The sequence below is a fragment of the Poecilia reticulata genome, chromosome 10 (genome assembly GCF_904066995.2).
Source record: "Poecilia reticulata chromosome 10, P_reticulata-male-v2, whole genome shotgun sequence".
NCBI lineage: Eukaryota > Metazoa > Chordata > Actinopteri > Cyprinodontiformes > Poeciliidae > Poecilia > Poecilia reticulata.
This window is the reverse complement of record NC_088839.1, coordinates 5762842-5786632: the sequence shown is the minus strand read 5'-3', so window position 1 is coordinate 5786632 and position 23791 is coordinate 5762842. Positions and strand designations below refer to the sequence as shown.

Here is a 23791-nt window from a genome sequence, read left to right as displayed (position 1 = left end):
CACTAGACCATCAGGGACCATTTTTTGATGGAGTATCTAGCAAGATGTCTTTGGAGATCAATACCAAGAGTGCTTAATACACTTGAAAAAAAGAACAATTCAATTGAAAATGCCATTCAATGACCGGGAATCGAACCCCGGGCTGTGGCGGTGAGAGCGCCGAATCCTTACCACTAGACCATCAGGGACCATTTTTTGATGGAGAATCTAGCAAGATGTCTTTGGAGATCAATACCAAGACTGCTTTATACACGTGAAGAAAACAACAATGCAATTGAAAATGCCTTTCCCTGACCGGGATTCGAACCTGGGCCGCGGCGGAGAGAGCACCAAATCCTGACCACTAGACCATCAGGGACCGTTTTGTGGTCCAGAATCAAGTAAGAGGTCTTTGGAGATCAATACCAAGAGTGCTTTAAAGACGTGGTGAATACAACGATGCAATTTACAAAACTAATTCCATGACATGGGCCTTGGTGGTGAAAGCGCCAAAACCTGACCAATAGACCATATTTCAAGATATCTTTGTGGATTAATACCAAGAAATCTTTAATGACGAAGACAACAATGTAATTGAAGGAGGACATGCCTTTCCCTGACCGGGAATCGAACCCGGGCCGTGGCGGTGAAAGCGCCAAATCCTTACCACTAGACCATCAGGGACCATTTTTTGATGGAGAATCTAGCAAGATGTCGTTGGAGATCAATACCAAGAGTGCTTAATATACGTAAAGAATACAACAATTCAATTGAAAATGCCTTTGCCTGACCGGGAATCGAACCCGGGCCGCCGCGGTGAGAGCGCCGAATCCTGACCACTAGACCATCAGTGACCATTTTTTGATATAGAATCTAGCAAGATGTCTTTGGAGATCAATACCAAGAGTGCTTTATATACGTAAAGAAAACAACAGTGCAATTGAAAATGACTTTCCCTGACCGGGAATCGAACCCGGGCCGCGGCGGTGAGAGCGCCGAATCCTGACCACTAGACAATCAGGGACCATTTTTTGTTGGAGAATCTAGCAAGATGTCTTTGGAGACCAATACCAAGAGTGCTTTATATACGTAAAGAAAACAACAGTGTAATTGAAAATGACTTTCCCTGACCGGGAATCGAACCCGGGCCGCGACGGTGAGAGCGCCGAATCCTGACCACTAGACCATCAGGGACCATTTTTTGATGGAGAATCTAGCAAGATGTCTTTGGAGATCAATACCAAGAGTGCTTTATACAGGTGAAGAAAAAAACAGTGCAATTGAAAATGACTTTCCCTGACCGGGAATCGAACCCGAGCCGCGGCGGAGAGAGCACCAAATCCTGACCACTAGACCATCAGGGACCGTTTTGTGGTCCAGAATCAAGTAAGAGGTCATTGGAGATCAATACCAAGTGTGCTTTAAAGACGTGGTGAATACAACGATGCAATTTACACAACTAATTCCATGACAGGGGCCTTGGCGGTGAAAGCGCCAAAAACTGACCAATAGACCATCTTTCAAGATACCTTTGTGGATTAATACCAAGAAAGCTTTAATGACGAAGACAACAATGCAATTGAAGGAGGACATGCCTTTCCCTGACCGGGAATCGAACCCGGGCCGCGGCGGTGAAAGCGCCAAATCCTTACCACTAGACCATCAGGGACCATTTTTTGATGGAGAATCTAGCAAGATGTCTTTGGAGATCAATACGAAGAGCGCTTTAAAGACGTGGTGAATACAACGATGCAATTTACAAAACTAATTCCATGACACGGGCCTTGGCGGTGAAAACGCCAAAACCTGACCAATAGACCATCTTTCAAGATACCTTTGCGGATTAATACCAAGAAAGCTTTAATGACGAAGACAACAATGTAATTGAAGGAGGACATGCCTTTCCCTGACCGGGAATCGAACCCGGGCCTTGGCGGTGAGAGCGCCGAATCCTGACCACTAGACCATCAGGGACCATTTTTTGATATAGAATCTAGCAAGATGTCTTTGGAGATCAATACCAAGAGTGCTTTATACACGTAAAGAAAACAACAGTGCAATTGAAAATGCCTTTCCCTTACCGGGAATCGAACACGGGCCGCGGCGGTGAAAGCGCCGAATCCTTACCACTAGACCATCAGGGACCATTTTTTGATGGAGTATCTAGCAAGATGTCTTTGGAGATCAATACCAAGAGTGCTTAATACACTTGAAAAAAAGAACAATTCAATTGAAAATGCCATTCAATGACCGGGAATCGAACCCCGGGCTGTGGCGGTGAGAGCGCCGAATCCTTACCACTAGACCATCAGGGACCATTTTTTGATGGAGAATCTAGCAAGATGTCTTTGGAGATCAATACCAAGACTGCTTTATACACGTGAAGAAAACAACAATGCAATTGAAAATGCCTTTCCCTGACCGGGATTCGAACCTGGGCCGCGGCGGAGAGAGCACCAAATCCTGACCACTAGACCATCAGGGACCGTTTTGTGGTCCAGAATCAAGTAAGAGGTCTTTGGAGATCAATACCAAGAGTGCTTTAAAGACGTGGTGAATACAACGATGCAATTTACAAAACTAATTCCATGACATGGGCCTTGGTGGTGAAAGCGCCAAAACCTGACCAATAGACCATATTTCAAGATATCTTTGTGGATTAATACCAAGAAATCTTTAATGACGAAGACAACAATGTAATTGAAGGAGGACATGCCTTTCCCTGACCGGGAATCGAACCCGGGCCGCGGCGGTGAAAGCGCCAAATCCTTACCACTAGACCATCAGGGACCATTTTTTGATGGAGAATCTAGCAAGATGTCGTTGGAGATCAATACCAAGAGTGCTTAATATACGTAAAGAATACAACAATTCAATTGAAAATGCCTTTGCCTGACCGGGAATCGAACCCGGGCCGCGGCGGTGAGAGCGCCGAATCCTGACCACTAGACCATCAGTGACCATTTTTTGATATAGAATCTAGCAAGATGTCTTTGGAGATCAATACCAAGAGTGCTTTATATACGTAAAGAAAACAACAGTGCAATTGAAAATGACTTTCCCTGACCGGGAATCGAACCCGGGCCGCGGCGGTGAGAGCGCCGAATCCTGACCACTAGACCATCAGGGACCATTTTTTGTTGGAGAATCTAGCAAGATGTCTTTGGAGACCAATACCAAGAGTGCTTTATATACGTAAAGAAAACAACAGTGTAATTGAAAATGACTTTCCCTGACCGGGAATCGAACCCGGGCCGCGGCGGTGAGAGCGCCGAATCCTGACCACTAGACCATCAGGGACCATTTTTTGATGGAAAATCTAGCAAGATGTCTTTGGAGATCAATACCAAGAGTGCTTTATACAGGTGAAGAAAAAAACAGTGCAATTGAAAATGACTTTCCCTGACCGGGAATCGAACCCGAGCCGCGGCGGAGAGAGCACCAAATCCTGACCACTAGACCATCAGGGACCGTTTTGTGGTCCAGAATCAAGTAAGAGGTCTTTGGAGATCAATACCAAGAGTGCTTTAAAGACGTGGTGAATACAACGATGCAATTTACACAACTAATTCCATGACACGGGCCTTGGCGGTGAAAGCGCCAAAACCTGACCAATAGACCATCTTTCAAGATACCTTTGCGGATTAATACCAAGAAAGCTTTAATGACGAAGACAACAATGCAATTGAAGGAGGACATGCCTTTCCCTGACCGGGAATCGAACCCGGGCCGCGGCGGTGAAAGCGCCAAATCCTTACCACTAGACCATCAGGGACCATTTTTTGATGGAGAATCTAGCAAGATGTCTTTGGAGATCAATACGAAGAGCGCTTTAAAGACGTGGTGAATACAACGATGCAATTTACAAAACTAATTCCATGACACGGGCCTTGGCGGTGAAAGCGCCAAAACCTGACCAATAGACCATCTTTCAAGATACCTTTGCGGATTAATACCAAGAAAGCTTTAATGACGAAGACAACAATGTAATTGAAGGAGGACATGCCTTTCCCTGACCGGGAATCGAACCCGGGCCTTGGCGGTGAGAGCGCCGAATGCTGACCACTAGACCATCAGGGACCATTTTTTGATATAGAATCTAGCAAGATGTCTTTGGAGATCAATACCAAGAGTGCTTTATACACGTAAAGAAAACAACAGTGCAATTGAAAATGCCTTTCCCTTACTGGGAATCGAACACGGGCCGCGGCGGTGAGAGCACCAAATCCTGACCACTAGACCATCAGGGACCGTTTTGGGGTCCAGAATCAAGTAAGAGGTCTTTGGAGATCAATACCAAGAGTGCTTTAAAGACGTGGTGAATACAACGATGCAATTTACAAAACTAATTCCATGACATGGGCCTTGGTGGTGAAAGCGCCAAAACCTGACCAATAGACCATATTTCAAGATATCTTTGTGGATTAATACCAAGAAATCTTTAATGACGAAGACAACAATGTAATTGAAGGAGGACATGCCTTTCCCTGACCGGGAATCGAACCCGGGCCGCGGCGGTGAAAGCGCCAAATCCTTACCACTAGACCATCAGGGACCATTTTTTGATGGAGAATCTAGCAAGATGTCGTTGGAGATCAATACCAAGAGTGCTTAATATACGTAAAGAATACAACAATTCAATTGAAAATGCCTTTGCCTGACCGGGAATCGAACCCGGGCCGCGGCGGTGAGAGCGCCGAATCCTGACCACTAGACCATCAGTGACCATTTTTTGATATAGAATCTAGCAAGATGTCTTTGGAGATCAATACCAAGAGTGCTTTATATACGTAAAGAAAACAACAGTGCAATTGAAAATGACTTTCCCTGACCGGGAATCGAACCCGGGCCGCGGCGGTGAGAGCGCCGAATCCTGACCACTAGACCATCAGGGACCATTTTTTGTTGGAGAATCTAGCAAGATGTCTTTGGAGACCAATACCAAGAGTGCTTTATATACGTAAAGAAAACAACAGTGTAATTGAAAATGACTTTCCCTGACCGGGAATCGAACCCGGGCCGCGGCGGTGAGAGCGCCGAATCCTGACCACTAGACCATCAGGGACCATTTTTTGATGGAGAATCTAGCAAGATGTCTTTGGAGATCAATACCAAGAGTGCTTTATACACGTAAAAAAAACAACAGTGCAATTGAAAATGCCTTTCCCTGCCCGGGAATCGAACACGGGCCGCGGTGGTGAGAGCGCCGAGTCCTTACCACTAGACCATCAGGGACCATTTCTTGATGGAGTATCTAGCAAGATGTCTTTGGAGATCAATACCAAGAGTGCTTAATACACTTGAAAAAAAGAACAATTTTGTGGTCCAGAATCAAGTAAGAGGCCTTTGGAGATCAATACCAAGAGTGCTTTAAAGACGTGGTGAATACAGCGATGCAATTTACACAACTAATTCCATGACACGGGCCTTGGCGGTGAAAGCGCCAAAACCTGACCAATAGACCATCTTACAAGATACCTTTGCGGATTAATACCAAGAAAGCTTTAATGACGAAGACAACAATGCAATTGAAGGAGGACATGCCTTTCCCTGACCGGGAATAGAACCCGGGCCGCGGCGGTGAAAGCGCCAAATCCTTACCACTAGACCATCAGGGACCATTTTTTGATGGAGAATCTAGCAAGAAGACTTTGGAGATCAATACGAAGAGCGCTTTAAAGACGTGGTGAATACAACGATGCAATTTACAAAACTAATTCCATGACACGGGCCTTGGCGGTGAAAGCGCCAAAACCTGACCAATAGACCATCTTTCAAGATACCTTTGCGGATTAATACCAAGAAAGCTTTAATGACGAAGACAACAATGTAAGTGAAGGAGGACATGCCTTTCCCTGACCGGGAATCGAACCCGGGCCTTGGCGGTGAGAGCGCCGAATCCTGACCACTAGCCCATCAGGGACCATTTTTTGATATAGAATCTAGCAAGATGTCTTTGGAGATCAATACCAAGAGTGCTTTATACACGTAAAGAAAACAACAGTGCAATTGAAAATGCCTTTCCCTGACCGGGAATCGAACACAGGCCGCGGCGGTGAGAGCGCCGAATCCTTACCACTAGACCATCAGGGAGCATTTTTTGACGGAGTATCTAGCAAGATGTCTTTGGAGATCAATACCAAGAGTGCTTAATACACTTGGAAAAAAATAACAATTCATTTGAAAATGCCATTCAATGACCAGGAATCGAACCCCGGGCCGTGGTGGTGAGAGCGCCGAATCCTTACCACTAGACCATCAGGGACCATTCTTTGATGGAGAATCTAGCAAGATGTCTTTGGAGATCAATACCAAGACTGCTTTATACACGTGAAGAAAACAACAATGCAATTGAAAATGCCTTTCCCTGACCGGGAATCGAACCAGGGCCGCGGTGGTGAGAGCACCAAATCCTGACCACTCGACCATCAGGGACCGTTTTGTGGTCCAGAATCAAGTAAGAGGTCTTTGGAGATCAATACCAAGAGCGCTTTAAAGACGTGGTGAATACAACGATGCAATTTACGAAACTAATTCCATGACACCGGCTTTGGCGGTGAAAGCCCCAAAACCTGACCAATAGACCATCTTTCAAGATACCTTTGCGGATTAATACCAAGAACGCTTTAATGACGAAGACAAGAATGCAATTGAAGGAGGACATGCCTTTCCCTGACCGGGAATCGAACCCGGGCCGTGGCGGTGAGAGCGCCGAATCCTTACCACTAGACCATCAGGGACCATTTTTTGATGGAGAATCTAGCAAGATGTCTTTGGAGATCAATACCAAGAGTGCTTTATATACATAAAGAATACAACAATTCAATTGAAAATGCCTTTCCCTGACCGGGAATCGAACCAGGGCCGCGGCGGTGAGAGCGCCGAATCCTGACCACTAGACCTTCAGGGACCATTTTTTGATGGAGAATCTAGCAAGATGTCTTTGGAGACCAATACCAAGAGTGCTTTATATACGTAAAGAAAACAACAGTGCAATTGAAAATTACTTTCCCTGACCGGGAATCAAACCCGGGCCGTGGCGGTGAGAGCGCCGAATCCTCACCACTAGACCATCAGGGACGATTTTTTGATGGAGAATCTAGCAAGATGTCTTTGGAGATCAATACCAAGAGTGCTTTATACAAGTAAAGAAAACAACGGTGCAATTGAAAATGCCTTTCCCTGACGGGGAATCGAACACGGGCCGCGGCGGTGAGAGCGCCGAATCCTTACCACTAGACCATCAGGGACCATTTGTTGATGGATTATCTAGCAAGATGTCTTTGGAGATAAATACCAAGAGTGCTTTATACACTTGAAAAAAAGAACAATTCAATTGAAAATGCCATTCAATGACCGGGAATCGAACCCCGGGCTGTGGCGGTGAGAGCGCCGAATCCTTACCACTAGACCATCAGGGACCATTTTTTGATGGAGAATCTAGCAAGATGTCTTTGGAGACCAATACCAAGAGTGCTTTATATACGTAAAGAAAACAACAGTGCAATTGAAAATGCCTTTCCCTGACCGGGAATCGAACATGGGCCGCGGCGGTGAGAGCGCCGAATCCTTACCACTAGACCATCAGGGACCATTTCTTGATGGAGTATCTAGCAAGATGTCTGTGGAGATCAATACCAAGAGTGCTTAATACAATTGAAAAAAAGAACAATTGAATTGAAAATGCCATTCAATGACCGGGAATCGAACCCCGGGCCGTGGCGGTGAGAGCGCCGAATCCTTACCACTAGACCATCAGGGACCATTTTCTGATGGAGAATCTAGCAAGATGTCTTTGGAGATCAATACCAAGAGTGCTTTATACACGTGAAGAAAACAACAATGCAATTGAAAATGCCTTTCCCTGATCGGGAATCGAACTCGGGCCGCGGCGGTGAGAGCACCAAATCCTGACCACTCGACCATCAGGGACCGTTTTGTGGTCCAGAATCAAGTAAGAGGTCTTTGGAGATCAATACCAAGAGCGCTTTAAAGACGTGGTGAATACAACGATGCAATTTACGAAACTAATTCCATGACACGGGCTTTGGCGGTGAAAGCGCCAAAACCTGACCAATACACCATCTTTCAAGATACCTTTGCGGATTAATACCAAGAAAGCTTTAATGACGAAGACAGCAATGCAATTGAAGGAGGACATGCCTTTCCCTGACCGGGAATCGAACCACGGCCGTTGCGGTGAAAGCGCCAAATCCTTACCACTAGACCATCAGGGACCATTTTTTGATGGAGAATCTAGCAAGATGTCTTTGGAGATCAATACCAAGAGTGCTTTATATACGTAAAGAATACAACAATTCAATTGAAAATGCCTTTCCCTGACCGGGAATCGAACCCGGGCCGCGGCATTGAGAGCGCCGAATCCTGACCACTAGACCATCAGGGACCATTTTTTGATGGAGAATCTAGCAAGATGTCTTTGGAGACCAATACCAAGAGTGCTTTATATACGTAAAGAAAACAACAGTGCAATTGAAAATGACTTTCCCTGACCGGGAATCGAACCCGGGCCGCGGCGGTGAGAGCGCCGAATCCTGACTACTAGACCATCAGGGACCATTTTTTGATGGAGAATCTAGCAAGATGTCTTTGGAGATCAATACCAAGAGTGCTTTATACACGTAAAGAAAACAACAGTGCAATTGAAAATGCCTTTCCCTGACCGGGAATCGAACACGGGCCGCGGCGGTGAAAGCGCCGAATCCTTACCACTAGACCATCAGGGACCATTTCTTGATGGAGTATCTAGCAAGATGTCTTTGGAGATCAATACCAAGAGTGCTTAATACACTTGAAAAAAAGAACAATTGAATTGAAAATGCCATTCAATGTACGGGAATCGAACCTCAGGCCGTGGCGGTGAAAGCGCCGAATCCTTACCACTAGACCATCAGGGACCAATTTTTGATGGAGAATCTAGCAAGATGTCTTTGGAGATCAATACCAAGAGTGCTTTATACACGTGAAGAAAACAACTATGCAATTGAAAATGCCTTTCCCTGACCGGGAATCGAACCTGGGCCACGGCGGTGAGAGCACCAAATCCTGACCACTCGACCATCAGGGACCGTTTAGTATTCAGAATCAAGTAAGAGGTCTTTGGAGATCAATACCAAGAGTGCTTTAAAGACATGGTGAATAAAACGATGCAATTTACAAAACTAATTCCATGACATGGGCCTTGGCGCTGAAAGCGCCAAAACCTGACCAATAGACCATCTTTCAAGATACCTTTGCGGATTAATACCAAGAAAGCTTTAATGACGAAGACAACAATGCAATTGAAGGAGAACATGCCTTTCCCTGACCGGGAATCGAGCCCGGGCCGCGGCAGTGAAAGCGCCAAATCCTTACCACTAGACCATCAGGGACCATTTTTTGATGGAGAATCTAGCAAGATGTCTTTGGAGATCAATACCATGAGTGCTTTATACACGTGAAGAATACAACAATTCAATTGAAAATGACTTTCCCTGACCGGGAATCGAACCCGGGCCGCGGCGGTGAGAGCGCCGAATCCTGACCACTAGACCATCAGGGACCATTTTTTGATGGAGAATCTAGCAAGATGTCTTTGGAGACCAATACCAAGAGTGCTTTATATACGTAAAGAAAACAACAGTGCAATTGAAAATGAATTTCCATGACCGGGAATCGAACCCGGGCCGCAGCGGTAAGAGTGCTGAATCCTTACCACTAGACCATCAGGTACCATTGTTTGTAATAGAAGCTATCAAGATATCTTTGCGGATAAATACCAAGAGATTTGATGATGACAACAATGCAATTGACAGAGGACATGCCTTTCCCTGACCGGGAATAGAACCCAGGCTGCGGCAGTTAGAGCGCCGAAGCCTGATCACTAGACCTTCAGGGACCATCTTGTCGTGGAGAATCTAGCAAGAAGTCGTTGAAGTTCAATATCAAAAGTGCTTTGAAGAAATCATGAAAACAATGAGGCTGGTGAAAAGAAACATGCGGAATCCTACAAAGGGGGAGGAGTTGAGGGGGGGAGTGCAGGGGGGAGTGTTAACAGCTTAACAACTCTACTTAACATGTGAATAGCAACAGGAGACCCAATTTTTCAAATTGGATGAAAAAACAATGACATCACAATTCGTTACTTATATGTGATTGGTTGGTAGATATCTCCCCATTGGACACACTAGACCTTTATAATTACAGGCCTGGTTAAGCCCCTCCCTAATAAATAATAAACAATAACCCAGAAATAAAAATACACCAAGCACAAAGCATAAATTTATATTTTTTAATTTTTGTTGAAAAAGAAATATGTACATATATAACACATCTACAAATAAAGAAACCACACATACATAAAATAAAAGACAACTACAAGAAACCACACATATATATAAAAAACACATCTACAAATAAAGAAACCACACATAAAATAACACATCTATAAATAAATAAAAAACTTCAGTTAAAAAAAAAAAAGATTACAGCACAAAATGCTTGTCTACTTCTTGGCCGTGTGGTGGTGGCTTTCTTTCTGAGCATGATCCAACATACCAACGCTTATGACGCAACATGCTGTATTTAGGGTTACGTTCAAGTCTCTCTTGTAGTTTGGAGCAGAGGTTGCTGAGCTCCTAGCTGCAGAAACTTGGTGGTCTCACAATCCAGCCCGATACACCCTCGAAGACGCCATCCTCTTCATCAGACATGAGGCCAATGGTGACACCTTCCCAAAAGGAAATCTCCTCTGCTGCCAGGACGCTCTCCCTCGCCTCCAGCAGCTGTTGACACAGAACAGACATTAAGTCATAAAGAATCTTTATGAAAACATATTGTTGAAACTATACTGACATTTTAAGTGTCTTGGTTTAGAAACACCAAATATGGGGAGGTGTAATCCATTTGTCATTGAAAACTACGGCTATGTGGTAAAGTATCAACTCCTGAATATCATGTGAATGAACATGATATTTAACAAAACATTGATAAAACTACTTAAGTGATTTGTCATTAACCATTGAGGCTACATTAAAATTATTGCACACAATCTTGTCCCAAAATGTTGCAGCTTCTTAAAAAAATTTTATGTTATTTTTCTTTTCACTGCTGATTGCATTCATACACACATATATACAAACATGCATACAAAACTGATGCATTTGATGCAATTGTGACATCTCTAGTAATAAATCTTACCTGCTTCTTTCTTTAGCTACAACTGGATGACTGGCAGTAGGTCCTGGATGCAGCTGGAAAAAAATGTTGTGCATTGTCAATACATAGTATAATTACATTATGTACATAAACATTCTAAAATAGTAGATACTCACACACGGTTGCATCTCTGTCCTCATCATGGACATCAGAATGTTCCAGAAGAGTCTGATTGACACAAATGTGACTCCCATTCTGTGGAGTCTGTGGAAATAAATGTAAAAAAATTAGTAGCAAATATATTGCTTTCTCAAAAATACGTAAGTAAATAAGTTAAAATTATTCTCAACCAGCCATTGCACAATCGGGAATCAACGCAGTGATTATACATACCGGCTTCATGACTTCATCCTCAGATCCGTCCTCCGTCCGCCATTTTGTAGATATTTACTGCGTTCCACACTCTGCCTTGCTGTACTGCGTTACAACAAAATAAATAAAATGACCGGAAGATCAGTTTTCCTTACAAATATGCGAGTTTTCACTATTCACTAAATGTGAAATCATAACTTACTGAATTTCTCTTCTTCCTGGTGGACACCGTAAGAGCACCTCGGCACCGTGGTCTGAGGTCTGGCTGGTAAGGCTTGGCCATTTTTCAGGTCTGAAAAAAATCAAAGAAGATGCGAGTATTTTTAAGAGTTCAGAACATTACATGTAATAGAGATCGCAATACAAAATCTCACCCTACACTTGTTTCGGAATTAAGAAAACGACAGACCGCTTTCTGTAAGAAACAAACAAAGCAACTCGCCTCACACGTGCTCGCTACTCATAAAAGCTTTCTTACCGTGAGTTCGGTCTTGTTGGACCGCTGCGGTGTCATCGGTTGTCTTCCGCCGGAACATTGCTTAATATCAAAAATTCCGTGAATTTCTTAAGCTCTGTATTGTGTTGTGGAATGACCACTACCACTTCAATATAGCATGACTCTGAGTCTTTAAAGCAATCAATGAACATTAACATTAGTTTGAATAGTATTCACAAAAATACTTTATGTACAATCTACCACTCTGGAACATGGTTTTTATTATTATTATTGATTAAGTTGTGCAATTCCTCCCATCACAAGATAAATCTTCAGATAGGAGGAATGTCAAAAGTAAGATCACGTTTCACAAAAGTCTATTGTTTGTAATCATGCATATTCTTCTTTTATATCATCAATTCAACCAAAACTAAGTTTTTCAGTGCTCCTAACACACATGTAATATATATTTTAATGGATAAGATAGATTGTTTTCTCCAAACATACTTCTTTATGGTGAACAGAAATTAAAAAGGATTAGCTACAAAATGAATAAGAGTCAAAAGGCCAGTGCTCAACAGTTGATTTGCATTTGCATGGCACTCAGCAACTTCATTTAAATACAAAAACCTCTACTAGGCACAAGGGGAGGGGGGTGATAGGGGAACACGGACACACAGCGTTTTTGATCATTTTTGGCAGTGTTTGACTCTGACAAAAAGCTCTTGCCGAAAGCCCTCAATCTCCATGAACACGGCAGAACAAGGTGTCAATAGTTGACGAAAATCCCATTTTTTGTCCTGTGAGACCTGATGAAAACAACGATGCAATTGAAAATACCTTTCCCTGACCGGAAATTATGGTCTAGTTTGATTCCTGGTCTGGAAAATGTGACAAAATTGGACTCTGCCTTCTTTGAGAAATAACATATGTTCAGATAAGTTTTCAAGACATTGATATGTTTTTTTTGTCATGATTTTAAAATACATGGTCTTTTGTGTATTGCTTATGAGGGGAAAAAACCTTTTAAAACATAGTAAAAATGTGGAAACTTTCCAGTAGTTTGGAAAGGTATTCACTACTGTTGAACTTTATTACTTGTCATAAAGTTGTCATAAAGGAGACATTCCTGCCCACTTGTGCTGACAGGCTGGGCAAGGAGAGCAATCATTTGTTGGATCAACACAAATCCGTGGCTCAGATCTGGCCTTTAAGGAACAGTGGCTTAAAGAAAGCCATTGCTTAAAGATGTTATATAGGAGATATGGGAAACAAGATTAAATCAAACTGATTTCTATTTTGGCCTTAATGTAGACCAAAATAAAGACAAATAATCACAAAGCATTTTGCATGTATACAAAAGGCTTTGTGTAGCAGAAACTAAAGCTGAGCACACAATCCCTACAGTTAAGGCTGCCACATACTTTGGTATAGTGAGCCACATGATGGGTGATATTTCATTGTCAATGTACTGATTGCCCTCTTTTTTTAAGGTTCTGTTTTCACTAGTGGCCTTCAGTTCAGAGTGATCAGACAGGAAAGTGGGGGAAGACATGCAGCAAAGATCATCAGGTTCGGATTTGAACCTGTGACCAATGCATCAAGGATTAAAGATTCATTATGCGGATTGTGCTTTACCCCTGCGCTACCACAGCACCCCTAATTTACCCTCATTTGTTGTTGCAAATTCCTTCATGTCTCACAATTCAGATAGATACTAGCAGGTTTGATGAGCTGGTTGGGCGCCTGGTCTGATTGGCCTCTGCACACCTGTCAGCACAGTGCAGAGTATGTGGCAGTCACATTGCATGTCCATGCGACTGGTTGAGCCGGTTCTCAACCTTATCAACTCGGCTAATGCATACAAAACAGTTCAATGTGCCACCAATCTGTTTACTGTGTGACACAGATTATGCGGTCATAAAAACAGACTTTTGTGCGGATGTGTCTGGTGGACGTCCGTTTGGAGTATGCATTGAGGATGAAGTCTGTAGTATGTGGCAGCCTTTAAAGATGGTGGTAGCACAAGGCCTATGATGCTGTAGGGACTCTTTCTTCAGCAGAAACTGTGATGGTGGTTGGATTTGATGGAAAATACGGATGGAGCTTGAGACGGGAAGAAAACCTGGTCGACATCCGAAAGCCTTACGACTGGGCCAGAGGTTCTCCTTCCAGTAGAAAAACTTAACATTCAGCCAGAGCTGCTACGAAATATAATCAAAATCAAATTTACCTATACGCTCTTCTAAATGATTTGTGCTTGAGCTGTTTTGCGCAGATGTACAAAGAAAGTACGAATGTACCCAACCAGACTTTCAGCTGTAACTTCAGCTGAAAGTTGCTTCAACAAAGCATCAGTTAGAGATTGTTAGGGGAAGGACCGGTGTAGGATACATACTTCTGTGTACAATTTTGAACTGTTACAAAATATCCCAATAAAATTTATGAAGGTTTTTGGTTTTAACATGACACAGAAGCATCCATTCCACTTAAAATGTTCAACATTGCAAGTACTTCCATACTGATCTCTTGAAGTGACAGTAAAAGAGAAAAGCTCTAGCTAAGCAACAGGCAGTGATTTAAGTATTAAAGTTCAATAGTTTCCAGTATATTTAGTGAAGGAAAACTTTGTAAACTAATCTGTTTTATGCTTCGGTAGTATCTTTCCAATTGAAAATAACAAGATTGTCTTCATGAAAATTTGTCTAACACAGCAAAACAAAAAAATCATTTGGAGAGAAAGCTTTGGAAGGCAATGAAAGAGACAGAGAAGCAAAGAGGGGAAAAAAGCAACTAACAAAGCTGATCTCTAAAACCTTTCAACTTCATATTTTATTCATTGGTAATTAAAAGAGTTGAGCTGACTCAAGGCAAGGAAGACAGAGACGGAGAAGCCGTCTGAACTTAGACCATTTAATCACTGTCCATGTGTTCAGGCTTTAACATGTCTAACCTCACTTTGGTTTTCTAGAACAGCAAAAATTTTGGCCAACACATTTTTTTTTTACTTGTACATTGATTAAATAAGTATTTTTCAAGTTTGTTAGGATTTTGGTAGGGCTGTAGTGATACAATAATCTCACAATACGATACGATACATGATATTCTGCTCATGATACAATATATATTGCGATATTCAGCAAACAATACAATTCAATACACTTTTGCGATTTTATGAAAGACTTTAGAGGAACAGAGTGATTTTGGTGACATTTTGTGACTGTCATAGACTTGGATTAAATGAATTTAACTGAAAACAGATTAAAAGCACCAACTACACAATACCTGGCTCTGGTTTGACACAGACTTAAAGTCGACAGCTGGACAAAATGAATCAAAGAAGTGGTGAGAAAACATGTTTCTTTTAATTGAAACAGTACAAACTGTAGCTTACATGCATTTGTAAAGTAAATAAAATGCACCAAGTACCCTGCTCTGAATAGTTTGATACCTTTTTAACCTTGACACTTAACATCTGAAGGAATCACTCTAAGCCTGATGACCTAATTAATCACTCTCCTGGCAAAGGAAGCAGTGAGTGAGCAAGGTGACAGTTGGATGTTACGATATTTGTGGATGAATATCGATTTTTTCTAGGACAGGAAATATCGATATATATCGCAAAATCGATATTACACAGCCCTAGATTTTGGGTTGTTTTGAGGTTAGTTTATTATTCTTTGTTCCTTAGCCGATTTAATTAGATCGATCATGTTCAGTTTTACTTTAGTTCAGTCCTTCTAGTTTATTTCTTGTCTCTAGTTGTTGTTACTCTGGTTTAATTGTATTTCTTAAGTCTAGTTATCCTTTAGTATTAGATTTATTTCCTAGTTCCCTTGTGCCACTTTCCCCTCACACTTATAATCTTTTTCTAATCAGCTATCTGTTCCTTGATCAGTAATCAACCTCCCCAGTATGCATACACAGTCACTCAATCACTCCTTGCTGGTTCCTCCTGTTACAGTCCATTACTTCCCTGTTGTTCCTATGATTAGTTTTTTGTTCTGCCCTGGCTTCCTGCGCTCTCCATGTTTTTTTTTTTGTAACTTCTTGTTTATTCATTCTTCATTAAATCTTCAAATTCAGCTCAACACCTTAGGTTTTAGCATCTGAGTCTGACACCAACACACATCATGACAGTTTTTCCACTTGCGCAAAAGAAAATATAATGGAAGAAATGCATTGCACCTACAGAATTGTACATGATCACTTGAATGGAGGTACAAAAGCATTTGTAATTTGCTCAAAGGATTAAGGAAATGTTTTTTGATGTGCAGATGTGACAATGATTTGACACTTGAGAGTTTACCAAAGCAACTGAGAAAAACTAAATATCTATGCTTCCAAATATATTTGAAAATGTCATAAGCTGATTTAGAGTTCTCTTTTTTTTGTTTTTTACATAGGTTTTTCTAATAATTCTACAATTTTAAAGCAAACTTTAGAGATGATTTTTAAAGAAGATGGATTGAGTCCAGTAGAAAGAGGCCAAATCTTCACTCTGGGCTGTGGAACAAAGTGACAGAAAATCAGTGTGAGAAGCTGATAGGTCGGACCAAAAGGTCCGGAAGCAATGAGCTTTAGACTGCTCATTCGCTCCATTTTGGAGTTACTTTCATTTGGTCGTAACTCATTCTTCTACACAGATACATTGTTATTTCCCTCCAGCTCCCCTTTAACCTCCTGTCCTGTCTATAAGAACAATAACCTTTTTAAAATTTTAAAGAAATGATCCGCAGCAAAGGAGAAGTTCGCTCTGAGCAGACCCACTTCCTCCCTCACCCCTCTGCTTTCCCTCAGGCCAAATATTTTGCTGACCAAGACTTAGCCAGCCATCAAGAGTTACAATTTTCCTTCTGCTCACATTTCACTTTATGTCAAGTCCGCTCGTAACGGGGGCCAATAAACTCTGATGTTCTCATTTGAGGAGTGGAGAGCAGAGCTTTTTAAGCCACAGAAAACTTTTTTTTCCCTTCGCTCTTTCCGTTGAACCACAGTTCTCTTCAGTCTGCATGGGGCGATCCTCAAATCCGGATTTGACAGAAGACTACAGAGGAGGAAAAACATTACACTCAGCAGAAAAAAGAGAAGTGGTTCCGGAGAAAGTTCGGATGGAGAAAGTTAAAACCTGTCTCCTTCAGAAAATCTGCAGCCAGAAATGGAGTTTGAACAACGTAGGTTGCCCAGGTTATGCTGAAGTGTGACGAATTAGGCCCAGTTTAAATGGATGTTGCCTTAATAATTAATCCAAGGGAAATTGTATTTTGCCATGTTGAATGAAAAATGAAACATTTACAGAGAAAAGCAAAGAATAAATAAAAAACGGAGATATTATGCATTTAATCTTCAAGTGTTTCTTTAACCCTGACACGAGGAGTTATGAATGAGGGCAGGAGAAAAAAACCTTGCAGCTCCATTTCCTGTGTAATATATGTTACAGGCATTTAAATTGACCTTTATACAATAATGTGGTTCTACATTTTGCTGTGTGTCCTGCAGAGTATTTCAGCTCCAACAACAAAATGCGACATGGTTTTCAGAAGAAACGGTAACATTTGTAGGAAGGTGAACCTTCACCTCGGTCTAAAGTCTTTTGTCTCCATTAACAGGTTGTCTTGTAGAATTGCTCGGCTTTTAGCTTCATCCAACTTCCCATCCACTCAGGCCAGTGTCTGTGTCCCTGCTGAAGAAAAGCAATGTATATTCAGTCTGATGTGCAGAGTTGGTTTTCTACATACAATTTGTGTGTAGACCAAAAAGTTCAACCTTTGTCTAGCATGTCTTGATTACTTTGTGCCACGTTTGCTGATCTCTGAAGCTACTCTAGAGTTGCCAAACTCCTCTTGGCTGCCTCTAATCAGAACTTTTCTTGCCTGGCATGTCAGTTGAGGTGGACGGCCATGTCTTGGTATGACTGCAGTTGCTCCATACTCCATGCCGGATGACAGATTGAACAGCGCTCTGTCATCTCCACGCTATACTCCCTAATTTGTCTGCTGTGCTCCTTGGTCTTTGTGACGCTGTTTGTTCTCTGATGAACAGCATCTTGTTTCCATGTGACTTGGTTTAGCTGTGCAAGGAATGTCATAAAAATTGACACCTTCATTTGGTTTAGTTTTCTGTCTCCGCCACAGTAGACAGTAGTGGTAATATCACATAAGGCAAAAAACTTCTTGGGTATAAATACTTTTTTAAATAGTCTCATGCTATAGTATAAATGGCAGCACAACAGAATTTCCTAGAGAATTCCAGTTTTTCAGGACAGAACGGTGCTGGAAACATGAACTAAAAAAGCTCAGCTGAGTAGCGGGGCTTAAGTGACAACAGTCCAGGCTGTAATCACAGATAAGGGTGCCAATATGGTGGCTGCTGTGCACAAAGCAGGTTAAGCATATTATCTGTATTTTGCACACATTGAGCCTAATGGTTAAATAAAAAAAGTCAACTAAAGCTCTCCTAAATTTTTATGACCTTCAGCACAGAACTGTTTTTTTTTTTTTGTTTTTTTTTAAGTTTTCTATCCTCACAGCACAAAAGCGGCTCAACGGGCTGAATGTCCCAGAAATCAAACTGATACTGAAAAGTAGGTAAAGAAACATCGCTAGGGGAACAAGACCTTTTTCATTTTGTCTATGCAACCACACTGTTACATTTGATTGTAAATAATTGAGTTATTATGAGTAACACTGCGGTTTGGAAAAACATTTAAGAGTATCCAAGAGCTCTTCTGCCCCAAACAAACCCTCATAGTGATTTTGCAACACAGGGATTTTATACAAGATCCTTTCAAGATATATTACAACAGACCAAAGAATGCCCTTGAACAGCTTTAACTGATGGGTTTGGCCTTAGTATGGATGGCTGGGAACATTATTGATGTTTTATGATCAGCGTTAGCACAGTTGTCCTGGTTGTATATATGTATGTAGCAGGTATAAAACACATATAGCACTAGACTACTGCAAACGACATACTGTTACTGTTTAGCTTTATTTTGAGGTGCTTGGTATGATTATTTTTTTGTTTCCGTTTTTTGGAAAGAAACTCAAACCCAAATCAGCAATTTCACGTTCAAGAACACGTCTAAAAAACCACAATGCGGATTTTAAATGTGAAAGCGACAGATAAAAAAAACTAAGAAAAAAAATAAAACGCCCAAAGTCGCTAATAATAAGATGTGGCAACACTGCTTGGCTCCCAAAGAGAATATTTTCCATCTGTTGTTTGATATTTTTTGGAAATGGAATATTATCGTCATAGTATATGTTTTTAAGACTTCAAAGGAACTTTATCTGAAGTCAGAATAGGCATCAATCGTTGGTCGTCAGTGAAATAATGCTTTACTTCAGATTGGACTCTGAGCTGCAGTGTTTTTGCCCTTTTTGGTTTTCCATCTCCATCTTCCACCCCTCTTCTCCCCCGCTCTCCTCCCAGCTTCAATCCGTTCTGCCATCTCTGCTGATGGGAGTGTAAATTGTGGGGATCTTTGAAGAGAGAGTGATGGTGGTCCTTCTTTCTTCTTTTTTTTTTGACAAGCTACCAGATCGGTTAAAGTGGAGGACAAACTCAGAGGAGAGGGGAGTGGAGTTTACAAAGGAAAGAAAGAAGAAAGGAACGAGATCCAGGTCGTGAGAAAGACTTAGATGTAAAGATGCGTGGGGGAAAAAAGACAAGAAGGCAGAGAGGTGTCTGTAAAATTGGTAGAAAAAAATGTTCTCCTAATTTCAATCTGAAATTATCATCAGATTTCTTATGGATGCATAGAGCTGGTTAGGGAATTCAAAGTGTAGAAAATTATTTGCTCAACTTCAACGCCTCTAAAGGGATAACTATAAGAGACTACAGCTGCAGTCACAGTTCGTCCTTTTTCCAAGACTTAAAGGCAGTACATGACCTGCAAATTGAACAACAGAGATTTCTTTTTTGTTTAATAGTCTCAAAGAGGAAAAATGAAGAAAATCCGTAGACGGTTCTTGAACCTGTCCTGCTGGCAGGTTCAAGGGTTTTGGAGTTTCTCACAATGATCCTCATCAGGCCGGTCAGCGAACCTCAGACCAACCGTAGAAAACGCCAACTGCAACACTGCTGATCAAGCTGTCAGTCTGAATTTATGCTGCTATTCAGCTTGAAGGCCGAAGGTTTTCAGACAGAGAAGCAAAACACTCACAAATAAGTAAACTCTCCCTAGCAACCACAGAGAATATCTGGTTGGCTTATTTTTACCCTGATACAAAAATACAGATCTCTGTAATAAAACACAGAATAAATCAGATTGTACATGTTACAAAGATTAAATCTAACTAACTGTAGATTTTTTTTATTGATTATTTTTATGTCATAAAGATCATCCTTATTGTACATCTCAAGCTTGTACCATTAACAGGTACATAGTGTTAAAAAATGTTTGATTACAGTGATTCCTTGCCGATAACCATTTTGTTTTTCAGTTTATATGGTTTTATAATCCAGAAAATAAAAAAAGCCAATGTGTTTACCTCTAAGCAAATCTCTTTACAGCTTTTCCTTTTCCCGTATGCAACATGAAATGCCTCGCTGCCATTTTCCATGAAATATGTGGACACTCTCGTTAAAAACAAACGTTGGTTCTCTGTTTTCTCTGCCTCCTTGCAGACCCGATTGCAGCGTTCCTTCTCAGAGATTTTATTTGTGCAGGGGAGTTTGTATGAAAGCACTTCACCCAAAGAACCCAGTAAGTTCTCCGTCATTTCTATGGGAGTTTAGCTGAGGTGAGAGGTGTGTGTGTCTGTTTGTATTGTAGGTCCATAGGAGAGTGAAAAAAGAGGGAAACTAAAATATAAATAAAAAATGTCTTCTCAAGGTAATTACTTGCATTCAGTATAATATATTTTTTTTTCTTCAGACAGAGGAGATGTGGAGGAGAGGATTACAGAACGGGAAGCTTACGGCAGAAACGGAGAGATGAAAAAGATTGATGAGAAAGACCGTCCTTTCCATAAGAATGCACACCACTTTTCCCTGTCAACAAAACACGGCCATTAATGGGCTTAAATGATCCTTACAGTGCCCCCCCCCCTCGCCACGGCAACACCCCACTTTTACACTCATGAATGAGCAAAGATGCCTGCTTGAAAAAAAAGGTGTCAGTCAGGAGAGATTGAGCTTTGTTATTACTTGGAAATCAATATTTTAAATTCCACCAATTAGATTAAATTTAGGATTTATCTCATTATGTGAAATCATTGAATTATGAGCTGCAGGTGCGTCACAGATGGACTAAAATGGGACCTTTTTTGTTTGCTGATGGATCACCTTTGTAAATTTAAATTGCAATCAAGAAATCCAGCAAATCGAACCCATTTGACGACACGATGTAGGCGAAAATATCTCAGAATGCAACACACGCAAATATTTTGCTTAGTTATGAATAAAAACTTGAGCACCCTCAAAGCTGCAATATGTAACTTATATATAAAGTAATTTTTTTTTTTTTTTTTACATATTAATAGAAACAATCATTATCTTGTGACAAAATATGAGGCAGAACTTGTGAGGGAAAAAAAATATAAACTAGCTTCTCTACCTTCTCCCAGTGCTACCTAAAAACAACCAATCAGATCCGGAGGGCGGGTCTTAGCGCTGTCAATTGATCAAGTGTATTGTGTACCTTATTTCAACAGGCAGTTCAAAGTGCTTTACATCACTCTTGTGTACGCCCTGCTTCCTCCCTCTCTGCTCTCTGCTAAGCTACAGATTCTCCCCATCAACATAGCCTGCCATCAATGCTAAGGCTACTTAGCATAGCCACAGATGAGAGCGAATAAACAGTATTCCTGTAACTGTAAGTTGTTTTTACACCATTAGCACATTTAGCTGTTGATTAACAGCATTAAGACCAACCTCCTGGCTCTGATAGGTTGTTTCTGACTTAATTTTTCTCTAGGTGACAGAAGGTCAGAGGAGTTCAATTATTTTTTATCTGTATCATATTATCTGATATTAATATGTAAGGATATGCAGGTAAAGACAATGGTTTGTCTGTCAGAGCACTGTGTGTTGAGGCTGCAGTCATTAATGTGCTTGTCCTGGGTTGTGTAGCAGAAGGTCTTCTGATGCATGTTTCTCCTCTTTCCACCATATTTCATAGATTTCAATTTGCTGTTCAATAAAAGGATACTACTGCTGAAAACTCTTTAAAAAACAAGAACAAAAAAAAAAAAAACAGCAGCCCTACCCCAAAGTTTTTAGTCTTTACTTGTAAGTAAATCACTTTATTGTTTTGAAAACCAAGAGATTATGGTGTGAACATTTCCTTTTGTAAAAATAATAATTCATGGAATTTTGTTTATCTTTCACATCTTTTCCATGTTCTGTAGACGCGTTCGCCCTCATGACCCTTAGCCGTAACCAGGGGTGAAAATAAGGGGGTACAGCAGGGTACTGCGTACCCCTAAAAGATTTAGCGGGTGTATGCAGTACCTGCAAGAGAGGGGAGCCGCTGTCTGCTGTAAAAAATCAATGGGTTCACTGAGCAGCCGTGACTGATTAGTTTTTCAAGAAAACTAAAACACGACTTAATCAGTTAATAAATAACTTTTTTCCCATTTCATATTGTTTCTGAACTGTTTGTGCTTTGCTAGAGCAGGGCTTCAACACGTCAATTGCGGAAGGTTTTGAGTCGATCTCGGCATTAGGTGACAAACTGAACGCAGCCAGGAGGCTGAGAGCAGCACGTCCTCCTCTGACTGGCTTAAAACGTTTGTAACTTTATTAAAGAACAACAACAAAAAAATCAACAAAACATGTTCAAGTTAATGACCCAACAACAATAATAATCTCAGTGATTATTGTTTCAATAAAGTGTTGCGCAATTCTGTGCGTTTTGTTTCCATTACCAAAATAACTAGCAGATCAGGAGTTTAAAATTAACTAATCAATCTCCGCTGTGTTGAGGGAGCGCTTATTAATGATCTCAAAATAAATATCAAGCCTGCAAACCTAATATCGTAATGGACCGAATGTTATGTTTTTAACGTAATCTCTGGTCGGCTTGGAGAGCGCAGGAGGTTGCCATGGCAACGTGTGTGCTTAAATGAGAGAGAGAGAGAGAGTAAAAATGTGAGTGGTTTAGAGTTGATCACCTGTTCAGGTTGTTTTACCTTTGTTTACCTTCCTCATGGCGCTTTACAGCCGCTGTAGTTTCTTAACATTCAATAAACAACAAACTTGGACTAATTATCTTGTTGTTCTGTGAGTATTACGTCATTCACAACAAACATCAAACACGGTAAATATGTTTCATTAAGTATTTAACAAACAAATGGGTTCTACCGCAATAATTATGTGAAATTAAATTAATTGTCTAATATAAAAAAAAATCGTTTGGTGCTGTCGGGCTCAGTGTCTGAGAGGCTTTTCCTTTATCAAACACATTTTTTTGCCTCTTATTTAGTGGAAATATTGATGTTAATGAGACTTTCTCCAAAATGATTCCTCTGGAACCTGTTGGAGGAAAAATATCCCAACTTCAGAAGATGTGCTTTTGACTTAACAGAGCTCTGTGGTTCCTCCTATCAGTATGAAAGTCAGGGTGAGGAGGTGCCATGTTAGGAAGAGAAGTGGAAGCTGCAGGATCTTCAGAACAAACTGGTCATGATGCTAGGCTACTGATTATCCCTCTATGTGTACACAAGGTCAATATAACCAGTTTAAAAGCTTAAATGAATGGTTATATGCCAGACATGGAAAACTGGGATGCACTCCACCCCAGGATGTTCAGAATTTAGGTCTCATGGCATCTTAAGGTGTCAACATTGCAGCCGGTGGGCTGAAGGAAATACAGCTTTATTTTGTAGCAATTCAAGAGCT

At 41.2% G+C, this 23791-nt stretch overlaps 1 long non-coding RNA gene and 20 other non-coding genes across 23 annotated transcripts in view; all 21 read right to left on the bottom strand.

Moving 5' to 3' along the window:
• Positions 1-591: 591 nt before the first annotated feature.
• Positions 592-663, bottom strand: trnae-uuc (transfer RNA glutamic acid (anticodon UUC)). Its single transcript has one exon. It is a non-coding gene; the product is annotated as a tRNA-Glu (tRNA).
• Positions 664-931: 268 nt separating this feature from the next.
• Positions 932-1003, bottom strand: trnae-cuc (transfer RNA glutamic acid (anticodon CUC)). Its single transcript has one exon. It is a non-coding gene; the product is annotated as a tRNA-Glu (tRNA).
• A 98-nt stretch (positions 1004-1101) lies between these two features.
• Positions 1102-1173, bottom strand: trnae-cuc (transfer RNA glutamic acid (anticodon CUC)). The gene has a single exon. It is a non-coding gene; the product is annotated as a tRNA-Glu (tRNA).
• A 403-nt stretch (positions 1174-1576) lies between these two features.
• On the bottom strand, positions 1577-1648 carry trnae-uuc (transfer RNA glutamic acid (anticodon UUC)). The gene has a single exon. It is a non-coding gene; the product is annotated as a tRNA-Glu (tRNA).
• A 233-nt stretch (positions 1649-1881) lies between these two features.
• trnae-cuc (transfer RNA glutamic acid (anticodon CUC)) lies at positions 1882-1953 on the bottom strand. The gene has a single exon. It is a non-coding gene; the product is annotated as a tRNA-Glu (tRNA).
• A 98-nt stretch (positions 1954-2051) lies between these two features.
• trnae-uuc (transfer RNA glutamic acid (anticodon UUC)) lies at positions 2052-2123 on the bottom strand. Its single transcript has one exon. It is a non-coding gene; the product is annotated as a tRNA-Glu (tRNA).
• A 574-nt stretch (positions 2124-2697) lies between these two features.
• trnae-uuc (transfer RNA glutamic acid (anticodon UUC)) lies at positions 2698-2769 on the bottom strand. Its single transcript has one exon. It is a non-coding gene; the product is annotated as a tRNA-Glu (tRNA).
• A 268-nt stretch (positions 2770-3037) lies between these two features.
• trnae-cuc (transfer RNA glutamic acid (anticodon CUC)) lies at positions 3038-3109 on the bottom strand. Its single transcript has one exon. It is a non-coding gene; the product is annotated as a tRNA-Glu (tRNA).
• Positions 3110-3207: 98 nt separating this feature from the next.
• Positions 3208-3279, bottom strand: trnae-cuc (transfer RNA glutamic acid (anticodon CUC)). The gene has a single exon. It is a non-coding gene; the product is annotated as a tRNA-Glu (tRNA).
• Positions 3280-3682: 403 nt separating this feature from the next.
• trnae-uuc (transfer RNA glutamic acid (anticodon UUC)) lies at positions 3683-3754 on the bottom strand. The gene has a single exon. It is a non-coding gene; the product is annotated as a tRNA-Glu (tRNA).
• Positions 3755-4462: 708 nt separating this feature from the next.
• Positions 4463-4534, bottom strand: trnae-uuc (transfer RNA glutamic acid (anticodon UUC)). The gene has a single exon. It is a non-coding gene; the product is annotated as a tRNA-Glu (tRNA).
• A 268-nt stretch (positions 4535-4802) lies between these two features.
• On the bottom strand, positions 4803-4874 carry trnae-cuc (transfer RNA glutamic acid (anticodon CUC)). Its single transcript has one exon. It is a non-coding gene; the product is annotated as a tRNA-Glu (tRNA).
• A 98-nt stretch (positions 4875-4972) lies between these two features.
• trnae-cuc (transfer RNA glutamic acid (anticodon CUC)) lies at positions 4973-5044 on the bottom strand. The gene has a single exon. It is a non-coding gene; the product is annotated as a tRNA-Glu (tRNA).
• Positions 5045-5525: 481 nt separating this feature from the next.
• trnae-uuc (transfer RNA glutamic acid (anticodon UUC)) lies at positions 5526-5597 on the bottom strand. Its single transcript has one exon. It is a non-coding gene; the product is annotated as a tRNA-Glu (tRNA).
• A 1050-nt stretch (positions 5598-6647) lies between these two features.
• trnae-cuc (transfer RNA glutamic acid (anticodon CUC)) lies at positions 6648-6719 on the bottom strand. The gene has a single exon. It is a non-coding gene; the product is annotated as a tRNA-Glu (tRNA).
• Positions 6720-8314: 1595 nt separating this feature from the next.
• On the bottom strand, positions 8315-8386 carry trnae-cuc (transfer RNA glutamic acid (anticodon CUC)). The gene has a single exon. It is a non-coding gene; the product is annotated as a tRNA-Glu (tRNA).
• A 98-nt stretch (positions 8387-8484) lies between these two features.
• Positions 8485-8556, bottom strand: trnae-cuc (transfer RNA glutamic acid (anticodon CUC)). The gene has a single exon. It is a non-coding gene; the product is annotated as a tRNA-Glu (tRNA).
• A 98-nt stretch (positions 8557-8654) lies between these two features.
• On the bottom strand, positions 8655-8726 carry trnae-uuc (transfer RNA glutamic acid (anticodon UUC)). The gene has a single exon. It is a non-coding gene; the product is annotated as a tRNA-Glu (tRNA).
• A 573-nt stretch (positions 8727-9299) lies between these two features.
• trnae-uuc (transfer RNA glutamic acid (anticodon UUC)) lies at positions 9300-9371 on the bottom strand. Its single transcript has one exon. It is a non-coding gene; the product is annotated as a tRNA-Glu (tRNA).
• A 98-nt stretch (positions 9372-9469) lies between these two features.
• Positions 9470-9541, bottom strand: trnae-cuc (transfer RNA glutamic acid (anticodon CUC)). Its single transcript has one exon. It is a non-coding gene; the product is annotated as a tRNA-Glu (tRNA).
• Positions 9542-17269: 7728 nt separating this feature from the next.
• LOC145553022 (uncharacterized) overlaps positions 17270-23791 on the bottom strand; it is a 47886-nt gene continuing 41364 nt past the window's right edge. For 2 of the 3 annotated variants that reach the window (XR_014089195.1, XR_014089197.1), the window contains 2 exons: positions 17711-18014; positions 17270-17627 (listed from right to left, as the gene is read on the bottom strand). This is a non-coding gene — a long non-coding RNA (uncharacterized LOC145553022). The remainder of the gene's footprint in view (positions 17628-17710; positions 18015-23791) is intronic. The other variant, XR_014089196.1, reaches the window with a different exon arrangement.